The 15,986-nt window shown below is 33.5% G+C and overlaps 1 pseudogene; it reads left to right on the top strand.

Moving 5' to 3' along the window:
• Positions 1-9,544: 9,544 nt before the first annotated feature.
• LOC112642847 (cleft lip and palate transmembrane protein 1-like protein) lies at positions 9,545-10,543 on the top strand (annotated as a pseudogene).
• Positions 10,544-15,986: the final 5,443 nt, after the last annotated feature.

Here is a 15,986-nt window from a genome sequence, read left to right on the forward strand (position 1 = left end):
ATTTTAGGAACAAAAAATTACTTTGAACAATTGACAAAAATTATTTTACCTAAATGAACCATGATTATAGATATTGAGGCCACTGAATTAACTAGACTCTGATTTTTAGTTATAGCCAAATTTTAAAAACATACTAAGATGCAAAGTTATCAAAACAAAGCCATACACATTTCTCTACTTTATATGATGCTGTTTCAGCAGACGTTTAAAGACAATTCATGTAGGCAATTTCATCAGTCTTACATAGTGGGTGGCCATAGTTTTATACTCCATTGGTTTCCTTGCTAAATTTTTTTAAACATTTCATTTATTCATGAGAGACAGAGAGAGAGAGGCAGAGACACAGGCAGAGGGAGAAGCAGGCTCCCTGCAGGGAGTCCGACGTGGGACTCGATCCTGGTTCTCCAGGATCAGGCCCTGGGCCAAAGGCAGGTGCTAAACCACTGAGCCACCCAGGGATCCCTTCTTGCTAAATTAATAAGCACAATCACCCAAGATTTATTTGTAGTTTCGTCACTGAGGTTGAACACCTGGCCACCATGACCCTTAGTCTGGAGTGGCTGTACTTGTGCGTTTACAAATAAAAACTAGACAAGGGAATACCAACAGGTGCCAGGTGCTAGCCTGCAAGCTAAACAATCCACCATTCCCCATCTCCTTAGAGCACTCCTAACTCTTGAGGGTCAGAGTCAGTTACCCCTGTCACAATACTGACTCCCCTTCTAAGCTTCTGTTTCCTGAGTTCAAAGATCTTTAAGTGCCCTGTTGACACTCATGGCTAATAGTTCATTGAGACTCTTTTCGCCTGGTGGAAATGGTTCTGCTTTAATGGAGCAAACTTGTAAGGAAAACTTCCTTGCATGTCCAGTTACGTGAATGCTGTTATTTGGAGCATGCTACATTTTTTTTATAAATTTATTTTTTATTGGTGTTCAATTTGCCAACATATAGAATAACACTCAATGCTCATCCCATCAAGTGCCCCCTCAGTGGAGCATGCTACATTTTGAGAAATGATTCAGTATATTCTGGATTGTGAACATGTTTAACTTGAAAAAAATCCTTACAACAATTCAAATATCTTATAATAATTGAAAAGTCTTTAAGAACAATGTTCATAAAACGTTGTCTTTTTCAATTTCGTGCACAAAATATTGTTAAAACATTGAATATCATCATATGTGAATCATCTCTGTTCAATTTTTGGTGATTTTTTTCAGTTTTATTGAGATATACCTGACATACAGCACTGCATAGGTTTAAAATGTACAGCATAGCAATTAGACTTACATATATTGTGAAGTCCACTCCATTAGAGTATATTGCTGCTGTTTGTATGACTTAAAAAGGACCAACAGAATCATAGAAAAATAATTCAATATATAAGCTATATATGACACTGAATTTTTTCTATGACTCACTCCCCCAATATTTTTATAGAGCTATAATGAGAACTCCCTTGGATCAGGGAGAAAGGAATGATATCACATTCTCTAATGCATTTAGCAATAATTGATACCAGTACATCTTCGCTCTGCACATCTTACTTCTCGAAATAGGTGGAAGGCAGCCAAAATGTACTAGCCTGAGAATAAATTATATCTCATTTTCTAATACCAAAAGGAGCCAATATTCTGCAACACTGGAGATAATTATGTTTGCATCAGCAATTGTGCAGTAACATTTTACCTGACATACAGAAACTGTCAATGAGTACCATTAAAAAAACATCAGAGATCAATCACAAATATCTTCCTTCTTCCCAGCATCTCCAGACATAAGATCTTTTAGGACACGACTCTCACCATTTCTCTCAGAAGTATTCAGATTACCATTCACTTCTCTTCTATCACCCACTATTTTATACCCTCTCTATATATTCTGTGGAAGCATTAACTATGCAGTTGCATGTGTCTGGATTGTTCACTCATCATGAGGCTTTTGTTAAATGTGTCAGCACTCTATCCTTTTTATTTTTGTATAGTGTTCCATTGTGCAAACATGCCACATTTTGTTTATCAGTTCACTAGTGGATGCATAATTTGGGGTTGATACTATTTCTTAAATATCTACCTATATATCCTAACAGTCTGCTCTAGTAGAGTCCGTATGCTTGCTGCTGTATTTATTCCTTTTCATGTGTGTCCACATTTTACTTTAGCAGAGATGGAAATCCAGACTACTGAGGACTCCCTCATGTCACTAGTAACTATGGAAATACATCCTTGAACAGGGACCCCAGAGAACAGTAGGATAACCTTTCTGGGACACACACACTACTCAGGAATAGAAGAACTGGGATAATGTGATTACTTAATTTGCCTGAGAGTTAACAGATTCACAGAATGTGTAGAATAGTTGTTCTGTTGGACATTTCTAACAGTTTTTCTTTAACAGCTACTATTCACCGGTTCAAAAGCCTAAATCTAAAAAGATTAGCAGCACTGCAATTGTCAGTTTTTCTACAATCTCACCAACAGTTGGCTTTATACAGCTTTATATTTTTGTTACATTAAATTGCAACATAAAACTTTATTCTTATTAGTTTTCCAACATTATTCCCTTGATGATTTTAGATATTTCAGTATCATTTCCTGATATGCCCCCTGCCTGGAAACTGTGTCTATTGTGTCTTTCATTTAACTAAATCCTGACTTTGATGCAATCATATCCGTTAATATCTCTTGCAATGGTTTGGCATCAATTTGCATTTAAATTGCTTTAAATGTATCATCTTATTCCTAGATTACAAGGATATTTTTCTATATTTCCTTCTTCTAGCTTAGGATAGTAAATTAATAATGTAATGAAGAGATATATTTTTATATCATCTGGTTTCTGAACACCTTTCTCAATGAAATGTGGGGCCATCTTCCTCATATATATACTCACATACACGTACACACATGCAAATATAAACCCATATGTATTATTTGCCATTTATGTATATATACATAAATGGTACTTAGACACAAACATACATATCACATACACACACACACATACCTGTATGTAAAGCCTTAATAACTAATAAGGCAAATCATCCTTAATTCCTCATAAGTAGTAGACACTGAGGAGTTTCACAAACAATAAATTTGTTTTTTGAAAGTCATCATCCATTGGGAAAAGACTAACAAATGACAAGTACAAATTGAAAATAAAACATTTTAAATTAATAAAGATGTCAATCAAAAATCAAAATAAATGGTTAGTTTTCTTATATAATGATTGGAGAACAGCATTTCAATGTGGACAATTAAGATACAATGTAATGAATGAAAAAAAAAAAAAAAGCCAAAGGTATAAAACTGAAACAAACAGCTCACCCCCCAAAATAGTACTAAATATTTAAATTACACAGAAAGAAAGGTAAGGGAAGAAATAAAAGAAGTCAGATGCTGGCCCAGTAGACAAGAGAGAAGATCTCATAACCAATCGGTCAGTTGATTTGTCTTTAAGATGCCATTTGAGTAATATAACGTTCATTTAATATTTCTGGGAGAAATAATATAGCACCCCTACTTACATTTAATTTGTTACAGGAAATAGGAGAAATTTTTTAATTTTTAATTTTAATTTAGGGCAAAAATCAAGGGAGATAGACCGATTTGCCAAATGTATTGAAATGGAAGGATAAAATTATAATATGAATGAAATGGGGAGAAGAAAAGAAACTATGAATCAAGAAAAATTGTCTACTATCTCTCTCTCTATATATATCTATATATACATACATACATATATAATATGTAATTTTAAAAATTTGTGTTATTTTTCTTTTTTTGCCTAGATCTACAACTGTGGCTACTAGAGTCATATAAGCATTTTCAAACTCATCCTGGTGTATGGATCAACACACTACCAGTAGTGTCTGCCTTAAATAAAAATAGCCACAATATCATCCAAAGTTACTGGAATAACTCATGATGGATTGATACCCTTTGAAATACATAAGTTATAGAATTGCATTGTTATTCTGTAAGGGTTTTTTGAAACACTAAACCTTTAGTTATTATTAATTGTATCCCTAATGTATCAAAAGCTGTATGTTTTCAAGAGCAACATACAATCTTGTTAGAAAGACTGTTTTATAAAGTTGATTTTTCTATCTTAAGAGTGTTAGTTATTGATCCAAATGCCACAAACATCATGATTTAAACTTGTTTCTTGTTTATTGTCTATGGTTTCTTTTTACTGCAGGGCAAGAGAAAAGCAATGGAGAACATTTGGAATGTAAGTGGCTGCAAGAACTGTTAACACTAAGAATGTCAGTGAACACTGTAGAGCTAAAAATAGTTGAAATGTTCCTTAGTCACAATCTTTAAATGTCCTCTTATTTTTTAAATCTGTTAAATGCAATTATTTATTTACACACCAATTTTAACAGTAATAATACCACATTCGAATTTCTAAAACATGAGTATTTATAAGAACAAGCTCACATGACATCTAGTAATATCTTGCTTCCAAAAAATCAATAGCATGCTACTATATAGAACAAGAAAAAGTGATATTCTCGATATTTGAAAAAGCCAGAAAATTCCATCATTTTAGGTCATTGTTGAATCTATATTAGTTTAGCAATGTTCAAATATTTCCAGTATTGTACATTTTTAAATCATTTTTTTAAAACATTTCCCAAGGGATTTGTAGTTGTACCAGGAATGCATTTACTTAGTGGATTTTTTCCCCCATATTTGACAGCAATAGCTAAAACCCAGAAATGCACTTTTTAAATTTTCTGTAGTTTCTACACATACCCTGTGAGTTTTAAAAACATATAAAGCACTATAAAATTCATACAGCTTGATTCACAATAGTGAATTATAGGAAATAATTGCATACTACTGAGGCTAGCTATATTTTTGATGATTGGAACATTACCCTCATATTTGATTTGCTTTTTGAAATTCTGTTGGGAAACTGTTTAACAAAGAGTAGAAACTTTAAGGCAACAACAACAGATGATGACAAGGTAAAACGGAAGTGAATACTAATTGATACAATATATATTATGTAGACCAAAATGATTTAAATTAAGATCTGCATGGTAAACATCAGGCTTTCATAGTTTTATATAGATTCTCCAGTCAATTTCTTAGCTTTGCCTTCTTACCTCAGTTTGATAAAAATTTCAAAACAATGTGTTCCTTTTGAAGGAAACAGATTGCTAGATTCACTCTTGACTGTGGTGAAGAAAATAAAAACTTTTTTCTTATCTATAAAAAAATATCCTGGTTGTTTTCATTATTTTTTCCTAAATATGTTTTCTTTCACTGCAAATTCAGACCACGTTTCAATTCAAATTAATTAAAATCAATTCAATTTAACCAATTTTCTTTCATACCATGAATTAGATGTTTTATAGTCACATTAAAAAACAACAAACTATAACCTCAAAGAAAGAAACTAAAATCTCTACTTTTAAATAGTTAAAAGTTTGTCAAATATAAAAGTTATATGCCTAAGAAACATTAAAATGCATACATACAGTTGTGTGTGATTAAGTACTAGAGAGAAGTATTCAATAAATATGTGTGATAGAATTTCATTGGATATAAAGTAGCATTAGTAAGAATTGTCAGGGAAAAATATATTGTGAGATAACTTCTAAAGTTTTTCTTTCTTTTTTTTTTTTTTAATTTTTACTTATTTATGATAGTCACACAGAGAGAGCGAGAGAGGCAGAGACACAGGCAGAGGGAGAAGCAGGCTCCATGCACCGGGAGCCCGATGTGGGATTCGATCCCGGGTCTCCAGGATCGTGCCCTGGGCCAAAGGCAGGCGCTAAACCACTGTGCCACCCAGGGATCCCAACTTCTAAAGTTTTTCTTAATAATGATTCTTCAACAGAAACAGCCAACATTTTATCCAAATTTATTGGGTTTCAGCTAAAGTAGGCCTTACAGAAAAATTTTATAGTCACTAAATACATAGATAAAAAATGAAGAAAGTTCTCAAATCAATCACCCTAGTTTCTATCTTTAGATAATAGGAAAAGAACAGTAAATTAAGGGAAAAGAAAGGAAAAAAGAAAAAAAAATATATATCAGAGAGGAAGAGGAAAGCAATGGTACAGAAAAAGGATTGATAATAGACATATCAGTGAAACCAAAAGCTGCTTCTTTAAGACAATAACATTATTGGGCCACCTGGGTGTCTCAGTCGGTTAAGCATGTGCCTTCGCTCAGGTTATGATCTCAGGGTCCTGGGATGGAGCTCCGCATTAGGCTCCTTGCTAGTGGAAATTCTATTTCTCCCTCTCTCTGTGCACCACACCTCCTGCGCATGCTCACTCTCTCACACTATCTCAAATAAATAAAGAAAATCTTAAAAAAAATAAAACTGTTAAATTTCCAAGCACATTGAGCAAGAAAAAAGAGCAAAGACACAACAGTATCACAAATGAGAGATGGAGCATCGATACACAGTTTATAAATATTAAAAGTTTTGGGGATCCTGGGTCACTCAGTTGATTAAGCATCTGACTCTTGATTTTGGCTCTGGTCTTTTCAGGATTGTGGGATCAAGCTGGGTGTGGAACCTGCTTGAAAGTCTCTCTCTCCCTCTACCTCTCTGCGACCCCCTAAAACAGACTAAAACCATCTAAAACAAACAAACAAACAAACAAAACAGCAACAACAAAAATTAAAAAGCTTTGTTGTGGAATATTATGAACAAACTTCATTCTGATAGTCAACAACTTAGATGAATTAGAAAAATTCTTTAAAAGACACAAAGTACTAAATCTTACTGAGTTAATATAATTAGTAGATAGCTTAATATTCCACAATCTAACAAAGAAATTAATTTTGTAATTAAAAAACATTGCTCAAAGAAACTCTAGGTCCAGATGATTTCACTAGAGAATTCTAGGGAACCATCTACCAAACACTCTACCAAACACCTTCAGGAATAATTGGAGTAGTGTACAAAATCTTTCAGAATTTTGAGGTGAGACTTCTTAATTTTAAATATTTCAAAAATAGTCATTGAATGTAGTATCTCTCGTTTAACATTTTGTTTACTCTATATCTCACATCTTTTATATTCTTCTATTTTTTTACTGCTTTCTTTTGCATTGAGTGAATATTTTCTAATTTAACATTTTAATTTCATTAGTGAAATATCAACCACAAGAAAGCTGCAATGACTATATGAAGAACAGGTGATGTAGATGTTAAAAGAAAAAAAATGTTACTAGAGATAATAGATAATTTATAACAATAAAAGGTTAATTCATAGGGAGTATATAATAATTATAAAACATACTAACCTATAACAGAGCATCAAAATACATAAAGCAAAAATAACCCAATGAAGAAAAAAATGGACTATTTAACAATAATCACTGGAGTTTTCAATGCTTTAATGTATTAATTTCCTAGGGCTGCCTTAAGAAACATGCCCCAAACCAGGTGAATGATAAAATAGAAATCCAGCATGTCAAGATTCTGGAGAGTAGAAGTCCAACATGCAAAACCCTGTTTTCAAATATGATTACATTCACAGTTTCTGGGGGTTAAGATAACAATATTTTCTTTTTAAGGTGACACAATTTAACCCATAATATCCACCTTCATTAATGGATAGAACAATAGACCAAAGCTCTACAAGGAAATAAAAGTCTTGAACAATACGATGAGCTACCTGGATCTAACAGAAAGCTATAGAACACATGACCTAACAACAATAGAATATTCTTTCTTTTCAAGAATGTACAGAATCTTCTCTAGGTTAGAACATGCACTTAAGAAATTTCAATTAATTTGAAAAAATAAAAATAATATCAAATATGTTATCTTAAAACAATAGAATTAAATCAGAAATCAACAGCAGTTGACATTTCAGGAAACTTAAAACCATGTGAAATTTAAAAACACATGTCTAAGTAACCACTGGGTCAAAGAAAAAATCAAAAGGGAAATCAGAAAACAATTTCAGATGAATGGAATATAATGTATGGAAACTTATGAAACTTATTTAGATGAATATAAAGTATAATGTATGAAAACCTATGGGATGCAGGTAAAGCAATGCTTAGGAAAAAAATTACAGCTGTAAAGCCCTATATTAAGAAAAAAAGAAAAAAATCTTAGATCAATAACCTTACAATCTAACAATCTAGGGAAAGAAGAGCAAGCTAAACCTAAAGCAAGAAAAAAAAAAAAAGAAGAAAAATTAAAGCAAAAATTAATGAATAGGAAAACAATAAAGAAAATCAATAAAATCCAAAGCTGATTCTTTAAAAAGTCAATAAAATTGACAAACTATTAACTAGCCTGATCAAAGGAAAAAGAAAGAAGACTCAAATGGCTAGAATCGGAAATTAAAGAGGGAACATTGCTACTAATTTTATAGAAATAAGAAGTATTGTAAAGCCATACTATGACAATTGTTTGCCGCCAAATCAGATAACTGGGGTAAAATGAGCAAATTCCTAGAATGACATAAAGTACCCAAACTGACTCAAGATGAAATAGATAATGTGACTAGAACTATATCAGGTGCCAACATTTGCTCAATTAAAAAAAAAAAAAAAAAAAAAAAAACAGCAAGAAAAGACCACCCCACATGACTTCACTCTTGAATTTTCCACATGTTCAAAGAATACCAATTCTTTACAAACTTCCACAAAATAGAAGAGGAGGGAATACTTCTCAATTTATCTTATGAGGCCAGTATTATATCCAAACCAGACAAAAAAATTACAAGGAAAGAATTTATGTACCAATATCTCTTATGAATATGAATGCAAAATCTTCAACGACATACTAGCAAACTGATTATGGCAACATATAACAAATTATATACTGTAACCAAGTGGAATTGTCCCCAGGGATGGAAGGCTTGTTTCATATCCAAAAATCAATGCAGGCAGCCCAGGTGGCTCAGTGGTTTAGTGCCACCTTCAGTTTAGGGCCTGATCCTGGAGACCTGGGATCCAGTCCCACATCAGGCTCCCTGCATGGAGCCTGCTTCTCCCTCTGCTTCTCCCTCTGCCTGTGTCTCTGCCTCTCTCTCTCTCTTTCTCCGTGCGTCTTTCATGAATAAATAAATAAAATCTTTAAAAAAATCAATTAATGCAACACTACTCATATTGATAAAAATAAAAGCAAACTTGCAAAGATCATCTCAATACATATAGCAAATTATTTGAAAAACAAAATAAAACAAATAAAAAAAAATAAAAGAAGCCCAAACAACTAGCACACCTTCATGATGAAAGCACTCCACAAAACAGGAAGGAGAAAAAAACTTTCTAAACTTGAAAACTCACAGCTAACATTAGACTTAATTAAGACTAGCTATGGTTCCTTTATGATCAAGAAGACAAGGAAGTCCAGTCCCATTGCCTCTATTCTATTGCCCTGGAGATTCTAGCTAGAGAAAGTAGGAAAAGGGTGTGGGGGTGGGAGTGTGGAAAGCATCCAGATTGGAAAAGAGGAAAACTGTCTCTATCCACAGACGGATCTTGTACACAAGAAATTCCTTCATGTCGCAGCAGTGTGTTCCTCACAGATGGCCATGTCTATAGCCTCCCATGAGCCTACAACAGAACTGCATCTAACTCTACCTGACCAGGAGGCTCAAATTTCAACTGAGTGTATATACCATGACAAGGTTCAACCTTGGTGCTGAGAACAACATCTATTTGGTATTAAATATGGAAGACTTCAATGAGGAGTCCAAACATAATAGGATAGTTAATGTTTCTGAACGAAGGAAAACAAGAAATAGTGGGATGCTATATAGCTACCTTTTTTTCTCTATCATACTGGAAATTCATTTGGTGTAATAAGAAACAAGTGCACTTTATAAATCCTCTTATCTCCTACATACTCACGAAACCCAAAGAAATCAATCTTCTCTCAAGGAATCTGCTAGTTTTCACAGTAAGTGAAAACTGAAAAGACATGGATATATGCCTTGAATGAGCCCATTTTTCACTGAAGGCCAAGAATAATACTAAATGTGGAGGCAGATGATATTGTTTTTGATGGGTCCTCTCTTCCTGCTCATGTGCATAGATAGGTAAAGGTAATTCATTTAGAAAAATAATGTATGTTACTTCTCTATTCTGTTCATAGTTCAGATCAAGTGGAGGATTTAATGATCATAAATTCTTAAATCATTCTACTATTGGGTTACCTTTCACAATGTCCTACAGACACTGGATCTCACTGGGGAGAATAGTCTTCTGGATTCATGAGCAAGAGTCCTTGTTCTCCTTGAAGGAGTTTGGGTTTTCAAAGATAGTTGCTGAGGAGGTGAAAGGAATGTTTACAGACACCAACTTTAGCCCTCTTCATTACTGCATTTCATCTCCTTTTTGATTTCCTGGCATTTAAAAAATGACATCAGTTTCTGAAGGAAAAACAAGAGCATGATTGGAATATCCACCAAAGTAGTGATTTGGGTCAGCTGCTGCACAGTAGTTATATTACTTGTTTTTCTGGATGAGAAGATGAATTTACTAGTCCTTATCCCAATAGGCATTGGATTAGCAACTGAACTAGGGAAAGTTGGTTTTCCTGGTTAATCAGCTTTGTCAACTGATGGAATATGCTTTTGCCTTTTTCTCTGTTACCTCAGCTTTGTGAATTAGAAGATAAAGTCAGTTTTAAGTCTACCTTAGAAGACCTTTATCTACAAAGCGCAATACACTCATTGACTATGTCTTAGCTTTTACCATCACCATGCCAACATCACACTGGCTGGCATGTTTTAGGGATCATGTAGTGTTTACCTTTACCAAAGATGGCATTAACCTGTGGATAAAAGCAGCGTGAGCATATTTGAGAAGTTTTATGAGGAAAAACCCAAGTGGAAACCCCATACAAACTAAATGCTCTATCACTTTAGAGGAGCCGCTCTACAGTTGGCTGCCATCTGAACAAAGCTTAGATTCAGTACGTTTGGAAGCTTTGGTATAACTTTAGATTCCCAAATCTCTTGAATGTTTCTCATAGGATCTCTTTATTTACCTTTATGCTGCATCTTGAAAGAACTGTTTGCACCTCCCCTTCACAACATTTAAACATCTGCCTGGGTCACTAAGGTATTGACTGTTTGAGGTCACCCTTTTCATATGGCAGTTCTCTGCAGGAATGTCCAGTGTTGGGCTGTAGGCTGCATCCTTACTACAGTGTTTCTCCAGAGCAGATACCTGGAGCACAGGTGGGGAGCACATCTATCTATCAGACACAGGAAGGACAATTCTGTTGTTTTTAATTATTCCTTATGTGAATTTCAAATGCCTATGTAAATTTATCCCATTTAGATTCCCTGGGATCAAATGCCTTTTTCCTTTTTATTTAAATTTTTAAATTGTTTTACAGTTTATTGTATTAAAGTGATTTTCCATTTTAAAGTAAATTTCATCTGGATGTGAAAATGATGGATAAATTGGACTTGATTCAAATTATTTTTAGCCTTTTGGTTTGTGTTTCAAAGGATCATAATGAAAGTGAAAAGACCACCCACACAAATGGAGAAAACATATGCTAATTGTATATCCTATAAGAGACTAGTATCTAGAATGTATTTTTTTAAAAAAAGTTTTAATTCAGTAATAAAAAATAATAATCCAATTAAAATGGGCAAAGGTTCTGAATATACATTTCTCTAAAGACAATGATAGATATAGAAATGGCAGGTGTCATCAGGGAAATGTAAATCAAAACCACAGTGAGATCCCGCTTCAAATCTAGTAGGAAGACTAGAATAAAAAAAAATCAGTTAACAGCAAGCATTGGCAAGGAATAAGAGAAATCAGAATCCATATGCATTCCGATTGGAATGCAAAGTGATGCTGTAGGGAAATAGTCTGGCAGTTCCTCAAACTTTTAAACTTAGAGTTACCGTATGACCCAGTGGTTCCACTGCTAAATACATTCCCAAGAGAAATAACAATATATGCCCACACAGAAACTTGTACATGGATGTTTATAGCAGCATCACTCATAGTAGCTAAGAGGTGGAAACAGTCAAGATGTCAATCAAAGGATAAATGGAGAAACCAAATGTGGTATAGCCTTACAATAGAAATCTATATTGCCACTAACAACGCACTGAAACATTTTACAAGGATGAACATTCAACAGGGATGAACCTTGAAACAGTTGACTGAAGTCAGTCTCAGTTACAAAAGACCACTTACTACATGATTCCATTCATACGAAAAAGTAGGGGATAGAAAGTAGATTAGTGTTTGCTTATGGCTAGGTGGGAAGGAACGAAGGAATAGTGGGGAAGAGATATCTAAAGGATGCAGGTCTATTTTGTGAGGTGTCAAAATGTTCTAAAGTTGACTGAGTTGGTGGCCGTGCATCTTTATGAATATACTAAGAATCACACTGAACTGTACAGTTCAAATGTGTGAATTATATGATGTGCAAATTATAATTCAATAGTTTGTTAAAAGTAATAATTATTGAAAAAGAGTTTGCTATATTTTATTGAGATACTTAAGTACTAGATTGAAACCATTAAAATTGTAGTCAATATAAATTCACATGATGAAAATTATGTGATTATATCTGGGTTTTAGGTCATGAATTCTTACAGTAGTGTGAATAATTGGTTGGATGAAAGAGATGCTGGTGGTACAAAGATCCACTCGAAAGCTGTTACAAGTTAAGGAAAAATATGTGTGTGTATATGTGTATGTGTGTGAACTAGAGTAGAAGTTATTTAAAGTGACATAAAGTATTTAACAAAATAGCTATCCTGTATAGCACTGACTTTTTTTTTTTTTTTTAGGCACTGACTTGTTAGGGTCCATTAATGCTCAAATCAATTAATCTTCACAATAATCCTAGAAGGATGTCTATAGATAAAGAAACTAAGGAAGAGAGTTCAAATAATTTCTCAAGTATATGGTGCTAGAATAAACTGAACCAAACACCCAACCATTGATGTTGTGACCTTAGAATCTATGTTCTTTAGGATATTGAAACTTGGATGATTTACTGGTTCCATTCAGCAAACATTTACACAATGTCAAATATGTGAAAATCATTTAATTAAATGCTGAGATATAAAGTCAAATGTGATGTTGTCATTAACATCAATAACCTGTTTCATGGAAGACAATGGCATGTACTATAAATCTATAATTAAGTGAGCTCTGATACCTACAGGGATGTATGCTAAATGCTAAAGGAACAGACAAGAAGACTCAAATCCTATGAGAGAGGTGACAACACGAAAGAAAGAAAGAAAGAAAGAAAGAAAGAAAGAAAGAAAGAAAGAAAGAAAGAGAAAGAAAGAAAGAAAGAAAGAAAGAAAGAAAGAAAGAAAGAAAGAAAGAAAGAAAGAAAGAGAAAGAGAACATTTTGAGTCTATTTGGAATAATTATTTATCACTTAGATAACATGTAGCCAATTTTCCACAATTAGATTCTACAAATACTAGCTACATGCATACCTATGATTGGGTTCTTTTAATTACTTTCACTTTACATTCTTGCCTCTATATATTGCATTCTATGTTCTATGTTCTATTCCTATAATGCAACATTCTTGGCTAGGCTTTTTTGCTAAACTTACTATGATGCTTTTTAAATACCTATTTCTAGATCTTCTATCTAGACTATGAAGTCATTTAATGCCTTATTTATCTTTCTGTCATACCATGAAGGGTAGTATCTGGCTTATGGTATTAATAAATATTTTTAATAAAGAAATAATAGCATAAATGAACAAATAAATGGATGGATCAATGGATTATTTTGTCTAAACATCTACAAAATATACTGGTTTCTGCATAGTTAAAATTGGTTATAGAAGGGAAGAGATGTTTTGTTTTTAATTTTTGCATTTAATGAATCAATTCACAGATTATCTATCTATCTATCTATCATCTATCTACAAAGGAGAGAGAGACAGAGAGACAGAGAGAGAGAGAAAGAGAGAAAGACCCAGTACATAGGGAATTCAATAGAAAATGAAAGTTAGAGCTATTAATTTTAGAGCATTTTCACAGAGTGAGAATTGAATCACCTCAAGAGAAGAAAACACAGTGCATAAGACATCAGAAATGACTTTACTTAATTATTCCTGAACAAAGAATTTGAAAGATTTTGAAAAGGTTCAAAGAATTTGAAAAAGTCAAGTTACAGTAGGTTCCACTAAGTTCTCTACTTTTTCTGAAAACTCTCAAAACCAACAATAGAAAGTATTGATGGTTAAAAGCTATCAATTAGGAGCCACCTGAGTGGCTCAGTGGTTGAGTGTCTGCCTTTGACTCAGGTCGTGACCCCAAGGGTTCTGGGATCAAATCCTGCATCGGGCTCCCCACTGGGAGCTTGCTTCTCCCTCTGCCTATGCCTCTGCCTCTCTCTCTCTCTCTCTCTCTCTCGGTATCTCATGAATAAAAAATAAAATCTTCAAAAAGATTATCAATGCAAAAATATCAGGGAATTGGTGGTGGATTAAAGGATTCCAAAAGCAAGTGCATTATGAAATTCCTATTACTTTGATTTAGTTGGAGATTGTATAATCACATAAACTGTGTGAAGAACAGAAAGACCAGGCATTTAAGAGAGAAAAAGAGCTGTTATAAGAAAGGCTGAAAGACAGAAGTTGATTATTAATCTCGAGATTTGACAGCCACAGAAGTTTTGAGCAATGTCAGGGTCTGAGGCTTGACACCTGAATGTGCCATCATTATTGTGGAGTTTAAGAATTTTGTAGCACCATAAATGAAAGGAAATAGATAATCAACATGGAGATATTTATGTCATCATTATAAGGCATAGAACTAGAGCAAGAAACTGAGTAAGAAATTCGAGAACTTGAAGAAAATGGAAAAGGATCATGGCGTCCTTTATGACCAACAAGTCAGACAGGAGTTTAACAAAATCAGATGTTATAACAATCTCTTGAACAGCAAGTTCTCTTTAGTTTACTCTAATCTTCAGATAAGGAATAAGATTAAATTTCTCAATAATGGTAATATTTTATTCCCTTTACACTAACATGAATCTCCTTCCTCTGACAGAAACCTGCCTCTCAAGGGCTCTTAATGTCACTTGTCACTTAACAAAGTCTGTGTTACTGTGTTGGCTGAAAGTCATGTTCAATTTTCACAACCTCTTTATTAATAATCAGAGTGTATCTCAAGAGACAAAATCCTCATACCTCATACCTACTTCTAGAAAAAAAAAAAAAGCTAATAGCTTTTACATCCATTGCAAAAGCAAGTCATTTAGGAGAAAAAAAGCTATCTGATTGTTTCAGCCAATTTAAATTAAATTGAAATGCCTTTTTATGAAACTCTATCTGAATGTGCTGTGGAAGACGAGATGCTTTAGCTTTGAGGATGGGGTTAGTTTGAAGAAATGCCAGCTCACTCTGATTTTCATCCGTCAGTTAAATTTCTAACTTCTTTTCTTGCCTTTTAAATCTGCAATCCTATGCGACATAATTCTGCATGGTTCCCCCTTTTTTCTTCATTTTGTTAAAATAATTTGATGCTGATTATATCTGTAATAGAAAATATAACTTCAGTACAATAAGTTCATTATATGAGACACATATATGTGTTTTGCAACCGTTATATTTGGCTGCCATAAAAATGTTTATTTTGAGGTACCTATTTAAATAAATGTATAAAAAGTTTAGTTTCCTCCCAGATAATTGTACTCTATTTCTTTTTTAATCTAAAAATTATGACATACACTTTGGAATGTTCTGATAAACAGGAGTCACATAAATTTTCCTTGAGGAGAGGGGTGAAAACTAATTGTGTTGCGTTTTTGTTTATTTGCTTGAAAATACTGAGGAGTCTACTTGGCCATATTAGTTGTCATTTGGAATAACTCAGTCTTATAGACAGCATAAATTTAATGAAGATTGCAATCATAATATTAACAGCTACAATAACAACAGTGACTCACTAAACTATGTGCCAGAAATTATGCCAACCACTGTACTTGCATAAGTCTAATTGAATACTCTCAGCAATCTGTCCTCTGGATA

The sequence above is a fragment of the Canis lupus genome, chromosome 38 (assembly GCF_003254725.2).
Source record: "Canis lupus dingo isolate Sandy chromosome 38, ASM325472v2, whole genome shotgun sequence".
In the NCBI taxonomy this organism is placed as follows: Eukaryota; Metazoa; Chordata; class Mammalia; order Carnivora; family Canidae; genus Canis; species Canis lupus.